We start from the raw sequence: 20,460 nt of genomic DNA on the forward strand, positions 1-20,460 counted from the left end.
GATAGAATTGGTTCGATGAAATTTTGAATCAGTGTAAATACCTTTTCTATGTTATATTTTAAACATCAAAAATGTGATAACCTAACAAAAATCGTTATCTTCCGTTGAATATCGATATAACGATATCTAATGAAAAACTATGCTATACAGTATACACATAGAAATGGTTAGAGTATGGCCAGTGGTCACTGTTAGAAATGTTTTAAGTAAATACAAATTTATATCTATTATTGGAGAAACTATAGGTGGTGGGCCAAAGACCGTTGTGTAAGCAAAATATTTGGGTAATTTCATAATTCTAAAGAAGCACTCTTTGTTAATATAATTCAAATTTTAAAAGACATTTATAAAACACCAAATTTTGAATCAAATGGTATATTCAATGCCAAAGTTTACATTGATTCATTATTAAAATTTGAAACAGTTGTACCTATTACCTAAGTCAAATTTTTTACAAATATTTTCATCGAGAACACCACTATATCTGTATTTACAAACAAATGGGTTGGATATTTTTCAGGCTTACAAAATGGTCATACATTAAATGAACAATCTCGATATTTTGAAAATATTTTATAATCATCAAACACTTTTACGGAATGGGCAAATATGACTTTTAATGATCGACACTTAGGTTTACTTCAAGAATTTATAAAAGATAGGATTTCAAGAAAAAAAAATAGCAGGAGAAATTAGCAGCGGCAATCCAACAATAAACCGAGTAAACAAATATCATATTAACGTATTTAATGTGATTTAAGATCAAATCATAAACAGCATAAAAAAGATTTTCGGAACGAGATATTTTTTGTATTTCAATTTTAGATCCCTCTAATTTTGCTTCAACTCTAAATTTAAGCTATATATTGATATTGCAAAAAACTTACCAGACTAACAAGTACTTTAAATAAATGTTATTCTAACTTAACTGTAGGAACGTTTACTGATGAAATTAAAGATTTTACATCTAAATTGCGTAAAATTAAAAAACTTGTTGATGACGATGACCAGGAAATATAACTACAGTATGATGATAATGAGGATAATAAGGAAAAAGCCAATGAAAACAAAAATAAATGTGAAGATTGCATTGTATGTTGTTTTAAAGTTTTACAAATCTACAATTTATATTCAATTTATATTCCATGACATATTCAAGTTTGTTTTTAGCGTACCAATAAGTTTATCTCAACACTGTCTTGCACGCAAGTACGTTGCGAAACGACATTTTCGAAGTTAAAGTGTATACAAAATAGACTCAGAAATTGTTTATAATTGCAAGAAAAATGTATACATTTTTATTAATGAATACCTATTGAAAAATACTTAGATTTATTGTTTTTTTCAAATAAAACAAAAATCAAATGAAATTAAAAATTTTGCATCTAAATGGCGTAAAATTAAACAATTTGTTGATGACGATGACCAGGAAAAATAATTACAGTATGATGATAATTAGAATAATAAGGAAAAAGCTGATGAAAACAAAAATAAATGTGAAGATTGCATTGTATGTTGTTTTGAAGTTTTACAAATCTACAATTTATATTTAGTTTAATATTCCATGATATATTCAAGTTTGTTTTTAGCGTACCAATAAGTTTATCTTAACACTGCGTTGCACACAAGTACGTTGCGAAACGACATTTTCGAAGTTAAAGTGTATACTAAATAGACTTAGAAATTGTTTATAATTGCAAGAAAAATGTATACATTTTTATTAACGAATATCTATTGAGAAAGACTTAGATTTATTGATTTTTTTAAATAAAACAATACGAATTCAGGAAGAAATATATTTATTATATTTTCTTTAGTGGGTACCTATACTTAAATTACACATAATAATGTTTATATGCTTACGCATAAGGTAACAAAATAAAATATAGTAAAATAAAAAAACTATACCTGGAAGCAAAGAGTACCTAAACATAATAATATGCAATAGTGAGATAATTAAAGAAATTTAACTATTCAATTTTAAATTGATATGTTGATGCAAAATGAAAAATATTTAATAATGTAACTATTTATAATTATTACATTTTGGAAATACATAATTATTTTTTTAACGGTGGAAATTATTTTGATTCAACTTAAATATTGAGTTAGTATATGTATTGGAGAACATTTTTAAGAGGAATGGATATTAAAAAAAATATAACTTAAGTTCATAACTTGGTTCAAAATTAAAATATAAAAATCTTATGTATAGGGCCCTGGAGAATATTCATAACCCTAAATTTGATAATAGATTGATTCATTCTGATATAAAAAAACAAGAGTAAAATGGATTCTATACCTACTGATTATAAAATTGTCCATGTTATTCGTTATTTAGACGAAAACAATACTTGTGGTTAAAACTTACAATAACCCCTTAAGCGTGTTCAAAAGTCTGGGGGGCTTAACCACTGAATAAAAAACTTCAACAATAACGCAAAATGCGATATTAAAGTTGATTTTGTGTAGATATGTACCTATGTTATTTCCTTTTTTCTTTTGAACATTTTTCAAGGACTTATATTATTTCATAGTGCGATGGCAAGAACAATATTTCGATTAGCAGGGAGCGCGATATGGATTTAATCTAACTTCTACTTGGATACGATATTATTAATGCCCATGAATAAGGGATTTTAATAACTAATTTCCTTGTAACGAATTTGCACAATAGGTACCTCATTACCACAACAATGTTTAAACGCATAGGTACACATTATTCATATGTAACCAACACATCATATGAAAATATACCTTGAGGGACAAGACGCCAAGATAGCGTTGAAAATGGGAAACGTGGGAAACTGTTGACAACCATAAAGGTTATGTTCCGACACGGATTACGGGTCCATTATAAAAATTGTATATTAATACAATTTTCCAACGCATATCTACTAAATGTTTGTATTGTGTATACCTATAAACTATCTCATAGACTATAATCTATATAATAATGCAACCAAATGAGAGAATGTAAATTAATTTAATAACCACGTCAAATCTGCAAAGTGTAAAAATTTTCCAGTTTACTAATAAAGAAAAATTATTAAAATTAAATCCATAACGTATGACTGTCCATCAAAGTGAAAGTGAAACAAAAAATTGACTCATGTGCAATAATACGGTGCGTGCGGAACACTGTAATATATATTATATATAACTCAGTGTATTTCGAAGTGTGTTTATTACAGTTTTAATATCAACGCGATATTAAGCAAATCTGTTTTTGGACGTTTCGCGCTTAAGTACAAAACCCAAATATTTGTATTATAATACAATTTTAAAACAGCATAACAAAACAAAGATTATAATATTATATTATTATAGAGTACATATTATACAACGTATTTAAACTAGCCTAATTTGAAATATGTAAATTTATATTTTAAATTATTCGTAATGTTAAGTTTTAATTAAATACCACTATATAAATATAATAATGAATACTTTTACTTTTATCCAAATAACAATTAGTATAAAATGTAATAAATATTCGCATGCATGTGTTCATCTCTGCAAGAAGATAAAAAAATTATATTAGGCTAATAGGCTATGCTTACTATTCAGGAATATCACTACATTAATAAATATATTATAAATAACAAACAAATAAATAAATAGTTTGTATTCAATTTCCTGTTATTCTAATTATTACTTGAACATGTATACAGCAGCATGACGCTCAGACACTGAGGACGAGAGGTCAACAACTCGAGAGCGGATAAAAAAAATATATTAATCTACCTCCTATACACTTTAATGTTGAAGTTGATACTAAAAAATAAAAACGAAAATTTGGGAACTACTTAAGTGTTAGTAATTCTAATTTTATATACACTTTCGAGTTTAGACAACCTATACTATATTTCTATACTATTATATTATATTATTGCATGAAGTATTTAATATAATATGAAGAAAATAATAACACAACATTCATGAACCAGAATGGCAGAATGTAATAATGTGTAACAATATATATTATTTTCCTTTGACCCATACACCGAAACATGTTTTGCACGCGCACGTTCAAGACGTCAACAAGAGTTTGAACAAATTGTACGAGAATGAGACTAATTGAATTAAATGAATTATGGCCTTGTACTACAATTATTATTTATTTATTGGCTTCAAAAGATTAGTCCGTAAATTAACTAAGGGACCTCACTCATATACTAAAACGAAGAAGCCCTTGGAGCTGTCAACATTTATATACCGCAATGGGGCGGATAAGTTGAATTCGTTTTCACGAGACTCGCCAAATGTGTTAAGCGAATACTGAATAACAATCAATACCTCTATTATAATAATTAAAATTTTGAATATTTTCGGTATTCCTGGTATTACATATCCAAATATTCACGAACAATTAGACTAAAATGTATCACAAATCAACTATAATGATTTCATTATGCATTTTCTAGTTTTATTTAGTATATTATAGTTTGGCTAAGGTCAAAATAACGTTAAAACGGATATAACTGTTGAAACCATGAAAATACGGAACTATTACTGCAAAACCGAGAATTAGCGCGTTTGATAAATTAATTACGGTTAATTATTCGGCAAACACCGATCGTTCGTTTTGACGTATATTTGAATTTTCATAAATGATAGAAAAAAAATTCTTAAACTCGCTCAGGGTGAAAAACATAATATATTATACTCAACAAATTTCTCCAGCAATTGCGACAAAACCAGACGTAATACGTACACACTCCGCATCTAATTAATCGTTTGACTTTCATTTATGCAAAAAAACCGTACAATTGTTTGAAAAAAAAATACGTCTAACGGATTTCAATTGTTATTGAGGTTTTTGAATATCCTAAAGAGCCCGCCTAGTTCGCATTTCCATAATGCGTGAATACACACGTAAAATTTTTGTGCACTTGCGCGTCTACCTATTATTAATACTTACAATAGATGAATATGATTGTATTCTAACGTTATTAGTATTATATATACTAATATTTTTGCATTTATTGTGAAACTTATTATAATTATAATATACCTACATACATTATAATTTATAATATTATACAAAGATTAAATTTGAAATTAATAATATTAACCATGACACATAGAAGTTACTCATAGCATATACTTTTATAACATACATGATGATTCACCAATCTATACTCACCCAAAGCTAGATTTTCTTCAATAATCCAAATTATTCAAAATCGGATTTTGATCATATTATTAAGATCATATTTTCAAATTCTTGAGATTTTTTGTAATACTTAAAGAGTGAAGTTACTGCTTTTCAAATGATGACCCCCCCCCCCCTTCTATATTTAATTAATACTTATGTAAATCTTTTTGAAGGATTATTATCCTTATTATTATATAACTGAGAAACTATACGTTCGAATTTCGAATTAGGTAGAAAGATCACCTACATCAAATATTTCAAAAAAAACCATCCGCTTAATAATATTATACAGTAAAAGGTAGAGATTCTCATTTGAAAAAAATAAGTTTGTGTATTACCACAGGACACAGTTGAACAAACAATTAAAAATAAATTTGAAATATGATATTTAAACATTCCAAAAATCTGAACTTGAATAAATTCATTATTGAAGAAAAAAATTATTAAATAATTCGTATAAGTATTTGAATTAAACTAAATGTATTATATGGCTCTTGAATACAAATTATTTTTCCTTATTATTGAGGTATATTATGCCAATTATTATGTAATATAAACTTATTTAAAAATAATTCAAATTCTGTTTTACTATGTAGGTACAAATCAGGATTACACGCCTATAGGCTATAACTCATAAATAATAATAATATACAATAATTTATAACAAGATATTCACTCTCTAAAATAACATACCTTCGGTAGTCTTTTCCATAATTGCTATCATTTAATATTTTTAGTTATTAGTTCAGCCATGCATCCGTTCGCAAAGACTTGAAACCCATCATTTTACAGTTAAGTTAACCACCATATTCGTTCCGATTGTGAAATACCAAGTACCGCAATTAAGCTCAGTACGTCACGAAGCCGACAAGGTCTCTATTGTTTTAAATCGATCGTCGAGTTTTGGAAAACAAATCGTTATTTGTTTCATATAGGTACATTATACAGTAAACCGTAAACTTTTTATTATTTTTGTCAAACACAATTAAATACATAACATGACGATTGGATTTATAAACTAAAATTGGGAAAATAAAAATATAATTGAATCTTAAAGACCATTTTATTTGAAAAATATTATATATTATCAAAAAATATAATTTCGACGTTAAATAGGTAAGTATGCTATTATTTTTGTTTAGTTTCTATTGTTTAATGTTGTTATTCGAATATCCAACTCTTTGTTTATTTTTTTTTACTAGTCAGTGAACACATTTCCTTTCGAATAATTTGGTACAAATTTTGATCTATCACAGCAGCACGATCCGTAATACTATTTCGAGGCTAAAATGGTTCATCCGAAACAAATAATGATACAAATACCCTTAACATATGGTTAATTAAAAACTAACGCATAGTGCATGGATAATAAATATTTAAAACTAAAATCTGTCCTAAATAACCTATTTCTACCTTGAACGAATGATTATATTATACAGACTCTCTGATTTGGTTTAATGATAAGAAAACAGAACAAACGCCTTCACGCTTCGCCACAACAAATGTCCTTCGTGTCGTTCTTAATAATGAACGTAGTATAGTGTATGTACCTATGCCACTATTCAACTATACGCCTTAGTCCCAAACTCCTAACATGAACTATTTTGCTATATGTACAATTTACAATTAAAATTAAAAATATAACTATAATCTGCCTTAAAAATCAACAATTTAATGATAATAATAATATATATTACTAATAATGTATATACTGATAATTGAGTTAAAAAATCATAAAATCTGTCCACGAAATAATAGGAAGGCATTTTAAAATACAAACTAGGTAATGTCCATAGCGAAAATACGTACAAGTTAATGATGGGATTTTCACTAAAACCAAATACCTATACCTTTTCTCGCAATAATATTGATATGTAATTTGTTGAAGTGTTTAATAAGTAGAACCATATGAATCATATAGCTTACATACCTATCCTGTTACCTAATTATATAATAATTTTAAAAGCTACTAATTTACTTTTTAAATGTTAAAAACGTAAAGGTATAATATTTTGATAAATCATTTGTTATAAACCTGCTGTTTAACCATAATATGTGCCAATAAATTCATAATTATGGAAACAAAAATAACCAATAAAAATATTTTATAATATTTAAAAGAATATTATATAAGTACATAGTTTAATTTGAAAAATACATTAATGAGTAATGACCATATATTTTAAAAATAAACAATATAATTAAATATTTTATAAGCTACCCATTTGTAGATGATTAAATGTATTCTTTATTCATATTTAAAGCAACAACGGAAATTAAGAAAACAGGCAGTTTACAAAACACCTACCTCCTTATTATATTATAATAATGTTGATCTAAAATCCAGATAAAAACCCACGGTAGCACAATTAACCATTTTAAACGCCATTAAAAACATAATACAAACCTTATTATAAGTTTTACAAATATAAGCACTAAAAAAGTATATAATAATAATATGTACCTACTTATATATTGTCAATAAACACAATTAGCTAAATATTATACTGTTTTAATAAAGGTAGCTAAGGAACAACTTACATAACTGCGACATAAACCAGTACATAATATACCAATCACTGAATCACCTTTTGTTAAATAAAACACCGTGCATATAAATACATAATGTTAGTTATTATAACTTAAAATAATAAAATCATATTAATAACTCTATAAAGAATCGTGTAAATCAGAAGGTCGTACCTATAAGTAATGAGAGAATATTTATAAAGACAATATAAATATTCAATATTTTTTTTTACTTCATTCTTATCTCTATGAACACAAACACTACACATAAAAAAAACGATAAAAATCATAAGGGTAGGTATACTACCAAATAATTTATATAAAAATGACAAATAGTTCATAAATATAAGCATAATAATATACAACTATAGTATTTTTTACTTATTAGACCGTTACATTAGTTAAATTGTTTATTAGATTCCTCTTAAAGTATATGCATGTTAACGTTTTCTCAGTAGCAGAACAATAGTTAGATATCTACGTAACATGACGTCGGAGACATTACAGCAGAGACATTTTAAAAGACCGTTCCGTATCGAAAATCGTATTACGTGATGGCAGTTGTAGTAAATAATATCTCTTATAAAAAGTATACGCAATTAAATTATTAGAATTATTTGTAAGTATACATAGTGACATAGTGCTATCAGACTATATGTTTGTATTGAAAACCAGTATTTTAAATAAAAACTATTTAAAAAATTTTAAATTAGTAATAAATACATTGAATATTGATTACCTAAAAGCAAATACCATAATGGTATATACAATATAATATATCATGCATATACTATGTATATTTTTAATTTCATTCAAATGTCCTAAAAATTGGTTTAATATAAATTTAGTCAATTATTATAGGTGTATATGTTTTGTACATTGACTGTAGTTATTGTTGTCATTAATCAATTTGAAAAACAGTTTTGAAAATTGAAATAAAACATAATTTCTATTATACATTTATAGTTAGGCCTAACCTTATACATAAATAATTTTACTATAGCCTATAAATATGAATACTTTATAATAAATAATAAATAATAATGTCCCTATAAATGTAATTATAATAGTAGTTTTATTATTTGAGGAGTTCAAATAGTTCAATGAAGTATAATATCAAGGTCTTAACAACTTGCCAATTTATTTCTAACCTTCTTTATACCTACTCTTCAAAATCATATAATAGATATTATGTTATATATTATATCCGCACACAATAAACTAGTCTATAATAATGATTTACTTTCTTCAGGATTTACAACAGAATAAAATAATTCAATTTTTATTATAACTAAATATTATTATCTTTTATCTGACGTATAATAGATTTAAAACAAATCTCCAAACAAAGCACATAAAGTACCAGAATCAAGGTTACAAAATGCACCAATGTTTACTGTTTAGGTTTGCAACGTTTTAGTTAGTATTCTAAGTATCAACAATGTGTATAAGAATTGAATATATTTTGTAGATTACTGTACTTTAATAAGGTATAGATTATTATTATATTTCTAAAAAATTACTAAATATGAAATATAAGAAATAAGAAATTCAATTTTATAGATCCTATTTAAGTTAATTTGTAACCATTGTATAGTAGGTATCCATTTTTTTATTTTAAATAATAAATTAATATATACTATCTGTATCAGTTGACACAATAAGCATGTATGCTAAGAGTGAAAAAAAACACGAGTAGGTACCTATTTTTGAAGAAAGAAGTCACCCAAGGGGACACTTTCAATATAATATAAATTAAATATTTAATAGTAAATTATAAAACTACAAAAATATAACACCTTTCATATTAAAAAATAAAATGTATTGATTTTATCTGCATTTTTAAAATAACGAGTATTTCTTATACCAGTTTCCACCAATGCCAACTGATTGTATAATATATTATAATAGGTATTATAACTAACATTTTGTAGTATATAGAAATTGTCATAAACAATAACACTTATAAATAAATAAATAATTGTAAATTGTAAATAAATTATTAACTAAATTATGACAGTATGGTAGGTGACAATAAATGTTAGATTTATGTTATATCCATTATACTATTATATGTACCTACCTATAATAATCTATATAAAATACATATTAATTATAAATAATATAATACAATATTATATTATATTATAATAATATTATTAACTGTAAGATTTACGAATCACTGATAGTCAACATAATATAATGTAACGGTTAGCCGTAGTTTGTATTCGTGATAAGGCAATATATTGTATAGTCTATGCCTTTATGGAATCTATGGCATAGACTCTATGCTCATTACATTGTTTCTACATAAGCAAATTGCACGGCTATTCTCAAATATAGGGAAGTAGATTTCTTTTGAGATTCACTTATGCATTGTCATGTAGTTTTTAATTCTATTCAATCATTCTTTCTTTCTTTGAAGTTTGTATGTTTTGTTTTGAATGTATCAGTATACGTCACATAGTACAATTTGCCTGACAGTCAAATATACTTATCCGGCGGTTATGACAATGCAAAATTAATACGCATAAGTTTCTGTTACTTTTCGAAGTTAATCGACTGTTTTAGAGAGTCAATTAGCTGCTATACAGTTTCTGTAATATACGAGGTAATATACCTGTATCAGATTCCATAATCGTGTTTCCGTTATTTCGTAAAAATTTGATCGTACTTTCAGTTTACAAAAAATTAGGTAAACCATATTATGTATAAACATTACCTACGTATTGTATAAACTATGATATTTTTATAATAACATTTACAAATTTTATAAGTAATTTCCAATTTCATTATATACTTAGATATGTAGTTATATATATAGGTACGTGCGTATATATTAGGTAGCTAAAAACTAAAAAAGGTGGATAAGTGGATGTCGCTCTGCTGTACAGTAGGTTACAAGTGGGTCACTGTAATGGATGGTGTTAAATTTGAATTCAATGATATAATATCATTGTATAAGAAAAACGATTCTGAGCGAAAACGGTCAGTCAGCCTATGATATTTCCAAGTATATTTGATGATATTATTGTGAATAAAGTAATTTATATATAACCTATTTACGTGGAGCCTTGTTTTAAATTTTAAATCCTTAGCCATAAAAGTTAAACATTTTATACATTTTTAACCACAAAATAATTAATAAATTATAAATTTGATAAATGTTGTCAAAATTTGAACTTTAAATGCTTATAAAAAAAAATTGTGCCTATGTATTTTTAATATTTTTCAACTGCTATTAGAACGATATATCAGGAGCCTTATATTAAATTTTCACGCTTTTTTACCCAACAAATAAAAATTTATTGTTATTTATAGAAAAAAAAACTAAAAAAATTGAAAACTGACAATGTCCGTAAACAGCTCAAAAAGAGTCAAAATATTTTCAACATTTTATGGTGTATAGAAAATGCTAATATGAACATTCAGTGAAATTTTCAAGTATCTACAGTCATTTGTTTTTTAATTACAATAAAATAAGAAAATTGTTACATGAGAAATCGAGTAAATATCAAATGTTGTAAAAATATAAATTTCAGACGCTCATAAAAATTTAATTTAAGTTTCTTCTAGACATTTTTTTTTTGATAAAGGTAGACAAACTTATGAGTAATCTTATATTACATTTTCAAATCTTAGATTTAAAAAGAAAAATTTTTATGAATTTCCACTCAAAATAATTTGCTATTTTTCGTGATTTTTCTGTATTTTGTCAAAATTTGAACTTTAAATGCTTATAATTAAAAACTGTGACTAAGGATTTTTAATTTTTTTCATCTGCCTTTGAAACAATAACCTAGAAGCCTTCTATTAAATTTTCAAGCTTTTTTACTCAACAGATAAAATTTTATTGATATTTATAGAAAAAAAAACTAAAAAAATTGAAAACTGACAATGGCCGTAAACAGCTCAAAAAGAGTCAAAATATTTTCAAAATTGTATTGTGTATAGAAAATGCAAATATAAACAACCAGTGAAAATTTCATGCATCTACGGTCATTTGTTTTAGAGTTACACCAATAACCAAAATCGATTTTGTTAAAAATCGATTTTGCGTAAAAATTCCCGTTTTTCCTTAATTTTTCTTTTGTTTTTCACATCGCTTTTGAAAACTACTGGGAAATTAAAATTTTGACCTCCCCAATGCACCAACGATATTCACTTTCCCATCGAACAAGATACTGAAGTCGAAAATCGAAGCATTATTTCGACTACTTATCGTGTACACAGACACAAAAATAAAAAAAAAAATAAATAAAAAAAAAAATAAAAAAAAAAACACACATCATTGTAAAATCAATACATTCATCGTTTCACTCAGAATCTAAAAATAAAATACAAATAGGTAGGTACAATAGATAAATAGGCAGATACTCACGGGTGCCCACTAAAAAATCTGCCAAAACTACACACACGTGTTACACCTACAGTTCCCTCCCCTACAAATAAAAACAAACAGCTAATGATCATAGTTGCCGGGCTTCACGATCAATAAAAAAAAAAAAAAAATAGATAAATAATGAATCGACTTCACTGTATATAGGCACATTATACTACTTTTAAACGTTTAATGTCATAACACGAAATCTTAGAGGATCAAAATATTGGTGAACAATTCGGTAACAAAATCGTTAAATCAAACTTAAACTGAATACAATTTGCATCAAATTGTTAATCGTGGTGCACACAGCAGTCGTTCAAGTCACCAGATTAAAGTTTCCGGAACAACAATATATTATAGTAAGATATATATATATATATAGGTAACCTACGTCTTCTAATCGTTATATTAATCATTATCGTTAATCACAAGAATATAATTGTAATAAACGCCGTCGTATACCTAACATGACGACCTCGACGGACTAATGAATAGGAAAACGCACATCGGTTATTAATATTATTTCATTCTGTACTAGACTGTAGATACCTATAAAAATATTTACAACTACGCAGGAATATATTATTATTTTTCAACACGACGATTACAGTATATTATATTATACGCAGTACGCACTCTACATTGTCTTATCGGATCTAAGACGATTAAAAATCTATCAAATAACACGAACATTTCCAATTTCTTTATTTTTTTTTTTTTTTAGTCAGCATATTAATCTGAATACAGCACGTCGGAAACAGTGGATTAAAGCAAATAAATATATCGTCGGATACGACACCACGCAGTTTTACACACGGACGGCGGACACTAAAATGTATACAGAGACGCCGATCGAAACTTTCACATGGCGGCGGCAGGTACGATAATTATTGGCGGCGGCGGCGGTTACGCGCTATTACGTTATATAGGTACGTATATATATTACACTGTATAGTGTTTCGTCGTGACACAGAAATCGTCGCGACATATAACGATAGACGATAACAATGAAGAATATCGGGGCGTGTAGAGTTGCTGGGAATTATTGCAAGAAAGTGAATTTCCCGGCGTGGGACCCGACCATCACCTCAGCCACCCTTTGGCGGTATCGAACAGACATTGTTTTCGTGCATAGGTATATACTGTTATATAGATCTGCACACACGCATGTATACAAAGAAAGTGTACATCGATATTGGGCAACCACTACGCCGATCGTAGGGGTATAATGTTATAATATTATGTGTACAAGAGATCCCGCTCGAAATACACGTTAACGTCGACTTACAATAGTAGGTACCAAGTACCTACTAAGTATGCTGAGCACTACTACTCTAATATTATGTCTAGGTACTATTATTAACTAAGTATACCTACGTCAAGTCGCTATATTTGCTATACTTATACTACACTAATGGTTATATATTATAAGACATACCCATTATTATTATTGGCGATGACCGTCTGTTTGGTCATAGATCGAACGCACACACATACTGCAGCAGTCCAGCACGACGTATCCCATGTAGATCGCGTGCCCTATTTCTTCGCCGTGTCGAGGGGGCGCGTACTCCGTTCGCACGCCGAGACGCTCAATTTTTCGCGTATTCCGACGCGGAATTGTAACGAAAAAGTCACCAAGTCAAACGAAGTATAAAATATTAAAAATCAGTGCGTTGCCAGTTGTATTACAGTACGGATCGATCGCGCGGCGACGACCACGAGCGTGTTATCAGTTACGCGGTACACGGTGTGCGCGACCAGGACGGTCGTTTCTTCACTACTGAACCGCTTACCGCGCTCGGAGTGCGGACCGTCAGCGGTGGTGGCGCGGCGGACCGAGCAGTCCTCCGGTTTCGCCGCCGCGCCACCGCTGCCTCCTCCGACAGACAGGTCGTTGCCGCCACCGGCTGATCGTCGATCGTGGCCGATCGCGGCCGATCGTCGTCGGTTTGTCACGCTTTCACGACGTGTCAACACACGCAGCGCACACACGCTGCTGAATCTACGCGAATATGCGCTACGGTAAGCTCGCCGCGGGGACGACGACAAAATATAAGACAGTTCCTTTGCGCTCGCTCCGACACCCCCCCCCCCCCTCGCAATGATCGTACCCTGTAGTTTTCCAGCGTCAATCTAAAAAAAAAAAATGCGTTTTAAGCGTTTTTATTATTGCTGGTTTCACGTTGTCGTTTGAAATTGTGCTGTAATTTGCATTAAGTATGAGTATACTAATAAGAAATAATAACACACACTACGGTGCCGTAGACAGGAATTTAATATGATGGTGGGAGGGGGTTCATCACAGAAAAAAACATTTTAATGTTATAAGTATATATAATATAATTACATTTATATACCTAGTACCTACTATATGTTATAAGCGGGGGGGGGGGGGGGTTAACCCCCTACGGCCCTGACACACTGTATTATAATATTATAACCGTAAACGAACGTTATATTACAGCAAATGTTATTAGAATATTATTGTTAAAAATTCCGTGTGACGTACAATATAATATATTATTATATTGTTTTCATTGTTTGGCCAAAAGGACTAGAGGAGAAAAATCGAAGAAAATGCGAATAATTACTGTCGAAAAACGCGTGAATCCAATCTATTTTGTTTTCCCGTGTCCTAACCGTGCGTATAATACAATAGATGTAATATTCAGACACACGTGTGTGTGTGTGCGTGATTGTATGTGCACGCAAAAATGACAGCGGAAGTAACTACACAACATAATGCTTATAGGTACATATAATAATACGGGTGATAATGTGTCAAAAACAGTATTTTCACTCTGGTAAATGTTTAAAAAAAAACAATTAAAACACAAAGCATTAGTTGACGCGTGGTACGGCGCGTGCGGTGTGTCTATATAGATATGTGAAATAGAAAATATTATTATTATTTTAACGTCTAAATCGCTTCCATAATTTGGAAACTGCTAGGTTCCAAGATTATGTCCCGATAATAATATGCATAAGATTTTTTTTATAATTTGTTGACGTTTTATTTAGCAGCGGACTGCGTATAGTGACAATTTATATATAAACCTATCAGATACACGCGTCAATCTATATCTTATGTATATAAATATACGCACAAACTCGATCTCGCGCACGTTATCTGGTGTTTGAAATTTGAAATTTTTTAATTTTTCTTCTCATCTTGACTCTTACATTTACACACCACCATTACACTTTCCAATGTATTGTATAGTTAAATAATAATTTAATTATTCCTGTGAAATTGACATAAGCATACCCAAAAGTATTTTTACCTTCCGTATATAACGTATAGCGTATAGCATACAATAATTACCTATAATACTAAACATCCCAATACCGTATAATTATTATGGTATACGCATATAAAATATAATATATAGTATTGTTATTACTTTCATAAGCATCTGTATACTATAGTGACAGTTTGTTAATAATAATAATAATATGTAACATGTTTAATAAAAAGGAAATCTAATACCCATATAAAATATTTAAAAATATCTAAACATGATTCTATAAATTGTTATGATTTATGATGACTCTATAAGGCCCGGCTCTAGGGGTAGGCGACATAGGCCCACGCCTAGGGTGGCACTTAAGCAGCATTTATTTAGTAAGAGGGTGGTATTTTTTAAATACTGATAATATTGTATTGTTAGGGCAGCAAAATTTGATTTTGCCTAGTTCATTATTTTCGCTTGAGCCGGTCTTAATGACTCTGAAATATTTTTAAAAACTAATAGGATAGGTTCATTTATAATTTATATGAATACATGATTACAAGGTCAAATTTGAATTTTCTTACTCATTTGACATGTGCAGTAAGGTTATTTTAAGACTTTTTAGAAATAAGCGCGCGCAATTCGTTCAGACAGAATCATTTGATATTGCTTACCTACTAATTTATTAAACTCGTTAAAAACATATGATATAAAAAAAACCATTAGATAGGTAGATTCTAACCATCTATAGAACAGATTTAAATGTGTACAGAAAAATATTTTTAAGAAAAATTTGTAATCATTAATAACTTATTATTTTTAAATATAGTTAAATAATGGGTTAGACATTTTTAATAACCCAAATATGTGTAGTGTATGACTTTTAGATTTTAAACGGAGTCGGGGCGATGAATGTATTGTTTATTTAATTATTTGGCTACAATGATGTGTGTGTGTATACATTTTTGACTGTTGTAACTTTTTGGAGTAGTACAAATGCTTCAGTCTTAAATTTTAAGAGTGGTTTCTAATAGAAAATTGGATCTAATTGGTATTTTGGGAGGTCGAAAGAATTAGGGAAGTAATTTTCAAGTAGAAACCAACTATACAAATTAATTAGGAAAACAAAATTACAGAAAAATGTTTATACAAACCCAGTTTTTAACAAAATTAATTTTATGTTGTTGTTGTAATTCAAAAACCAATAACCATAATAAACATATTACATATTTATTTACATATACTAGCATATTCTAAACATGATATACCTAATTTTCAAAAAATCTTAGTTTCTTATGTGTGAGACAATATTATATATTATATTATAGGCTTTTGAAATCATTTACACTTTTCTTTTTTTGTCATTTTCTGCATAATAACATTGTGTTGGTGAGTAAAAAACATCATATTGTATATTATACTATTAATTATTATAAAAGGTAATACCACATATATATCATATATATATATATAAATATATATATTTATATCAAATATTATTGCTATTAACTTTTGAATTAATACAGACTTTCACAGATCGAAAATAATTTGCAAATTTTCGTGAATTCGACTTTAACTTCACTTAAATTTGAACATCAAATGCTTATAAAAAAACCTATATATTTTTAATAATCTTAAATTTCTATAAGAACAACTTATGTGGTATATTATGTTACATTTTTAAGTTTTTAACCGAGAATACAACTTTTATCAACACGATTTTCAGCTTTTAAAAAAAAAAAAATTGTGTTTTGTTTATTTTTGGTATTTCTTTTTAGCGGGTTACTGTACAATTTACGAGAAACAATTTTATTGTATTAAATTGTCTAGCTTTTTTACTAAAAATTATTTATTTCATCTACTGTTATACTTAATATAGTCTATAAGTTTAATTTACTTGAATATAGGTATGCAATATGTTCTGCACATATTACGATGTACCTAATAATTATGTAAACACAATAAATTCGATAAAAAAAACGTATACAATTGTATAACTGTTACAAGGAACCAGTAATAATATGAATGCATCGTAGGTAATTATTAGTTTATGTGCGTCTTACCTTGACGAGTCAGTAATAGTCACCTGAAGTGTATAATCCTCGGAAAACTGGCGACGCGTTTCGTAGTCGGACCGGAGGTGATGAAACACATAAAAACACGTAAGTACAATAGATTCGTCTCACCCGACGAAAAAAAATGTGGTAGCACTACATACCTTTATAATAAAAACGCATTAGCAGACGCTAGACGATATTAACTAATGACGAGAACTATGATGATTTGCGACCAAGTAACCGCGATTATTTCCGTTGGTCGTTGACTGTTTTTTATGGTACGGGACTGTTTTAATGTCAAGAACTTCGCAGGAATGTGTCACCAGGACTCCTGCAGGTATAGGAATTTATTTTGGAATTAACGGTACGGTTTTTTATCCCGATATATTATGTAAGCAGTATATGTTATTATGTATACCGTAATGCGTTCGACGTCCTCCCCTATCCTAGAAATTGGTCAATGGGGACGCCACACTTTGTATAATAGATTTATTATTTTTATATACAGGGTGTAACAGGAAGACCTGACAAAAAAAAAATGATGCTACTTAAATGTATGGCAAAAATTGTGAAAATTATATAGTCAATAAATAGTTTAAGAAATATACTCATGTCAAGAAATTCCCCAAAATAACATTTTGGAAAAAGTTATTATGTTTAAATAAATTTACTCAAAAAAATATTGATATTTTAAAAAATTCTAAAAAATAAACTACTTCATCTGTCAGGTCTTCCTACAACATGTTACACCTTATATATTATATAGGTAGTTAATTATGTTTTAATTATATTTTATTACGTACACCATAATATTATTATTACATATTTATTTTAAGTACTCAGTTACTAAGTTACTCATATAGTACATAGTGTATAATACCTTTAAATATTATATGTGTAATTACGTGACGTATAAATTGTATGATTGCGTTTTGAATCGGGAGGAAAAATGTGGACCATGTCAATGTCGGATAATATTATATTATATTCGTTGTTGTGATAAGTACATTTTGTTTTTAATTATTATTAATATTTCCACAGCCGAATGTTGGCTTATTGCATGTTAATATTAAACTTGTATGTGGAAATAAAAGATAAAACAAATTGGTTGTATTATCATAGAGACTTGCGGAATGTAGTTTTACATAATAGGATAATGAAATATGGAAAATAATCTGATGATCTATTCGTATGTTTTGTGGAAATATTAAATAATAAAGATTTCAATACAAGATTAATATTAATTGTATTGTTGATGATTTTTTATAAAATAACTTATGGTAAATACTAAATATTAAAGCTATTGTTACAGCATATTGCTATTCACATGTACAAATAATATTATATTATACTCACATACAATGTGTGCAATTCTAACAATATGTTCATAAAATATATAATATACACAGCCTGATTGATTTATTTTTTTTTAATTTACATAAAGGGTGTTATCCACTGAAAATAATATTACAATAGCCAATATAACATCACAATAAGCAATATCGTAACCTTAATCAAAAGAATTCACATGGACTATAGTTCGCAGACGAATAATAACATGCCCTAAGAAATAATATAACATATATCTGTCTATAAATCAATGACTTCGAAAACTAATTATGTTTCTTATACTTATTGTAAATCCTTAGATACATACAAAGTACAAAGAAAGTATTTTATTCATCAAAATGAATGCTCATATAGTGTCTATACTGCAGGGGTCGGAAATAAGCTGTCCGTGCGCCAAATCCTGCCTACGGAGGGGAAATAACTGGACCACATGAATATATTTTTTTAATTCATATTTTCCGCACATAATATCTAAATATTTGATCTATTTTTATGTTGTATTTGGATGTATTTTATATTAGATTATATATTTATAAATACATATTATGTGAAACTTTGTTGTCCAAAATTACGTTTTCAAAGAATAAATATCGTTCTAGATTAACTGATCTCTTCGTTAAAAACATTGCGCATTAGTTGTTCTTCAAAAGTATACCTACTAAATTTTGAAAAACTGGCTTATAATATATTACATTAAATAATTTGCGTTAAACAGCTTAAACTGTATTTTTAACTAAAAAATAAATATAATATGATATTAACTTATATTTAAGTTTTTACTGGACCTCGGAAATTTTTTTTCAAATTATCTGGACCACCATAGACCATAGAATTTAATTGCCGACCCCGGGTCTACTGTATAATATTATTTGGAATTTGTTTAGTTTATAATACATTTTAAAATTTTATTTTCAGAACAAGTTAAATAAATAAATTATAATTATTTGTTTTTGACAAAAAATTAGATGTTAAATAAAAAACTCGGCAATAATTATATTATAAATGAGAAATATGTTTTCATAATAAATAACTGCTGTCTGTATGTCTGTATTCTGTAAGATTATACAGGGATCAGGACTCAGGAGTACAAAATGGAGAATTGAAGAAGTTTTCAGATGTCTGAAACAGTGGTGTGTGCAAGGGGGTGTTAGGGGTTATGACACCCCCCTTGAGCCATGTCATATCAAATTATTACATTAATTAAACTCTAAAGGAATATTTATTTTATTTTATAATTTGTTATTATTATTGAAAATCTATTGATCATTACGTCATATTATGTATACATATTTGTGTTAATTAAAATCAAAGTTATAGTTTATTTACATTGTATAATATTTATAATTCATACCCTCTTTACAAAAATCCTAGTTACGCCACTGGTCTTAGAAAATCTAACAAACATAAATAATTTAATAGCTGGGTATTATAATTGTGAACATCTTTAACTAATTGATATTTTACAAAATATGATGTCAATACATTCATTATAAATAATTATATTATGTGGTTTGGGATGGCGCGTTGGCTGCTATCAGTCACGCAACGTGACTGAGAGTAAGTAACATCCGCTGCCACTAGTTCCTGGATGGGTGACCACTTTGTTACACATACACGTGTTTCTTACCTACCATACCAACCCTTCCAGCCATAGTCCATAATCCCTTCAATAGCTAATGGCCATAATTGCCGGGCTCGAGTTCAAAAAAAAAAAACAATAATAATATTATTATATTACTTTAT

At 28.2% G+C, this 20,460-nt stretch overlaps 1 protein-coding gene across 1 annotated transcript in view; it reads right to left on the reverse strand.

Annotated features, from left to right (window-relative positions):
- LOC132940182 (mucin-2-like) overlaps positions 1–13,878 on the reverse strand; it is a 43,981-nt gene extending 30,103 nt beyond the window's left edge. Inside the window, exon 1 of the mRNA XM_061007638.1 lies at positions 13,513–13,878. The gene's annotated coding sequence lies outside the window, so the exon portion shown is untranslated. The remainder of the gene's footprint in view (positions 1–13,512) is intronic.
- Positions 13,879–20,460: the final 6,582 nt, after the last annotated feature.

This window comes from Metopolophium dirhodum, chromosome 3, assembly GCF_019925205.1.
Source record: "Metopolophium dirhodum isolate CAU chromosome 3, ASM1992520v1, whole genome shotgun sequence".
Classification (NCBI taxonomy): Eukaryota; Metazoa; Arthropoda; class Insecta; order Hemiptera; family Aphididae; genus Metopolophium; species Metopolophium dirhodum.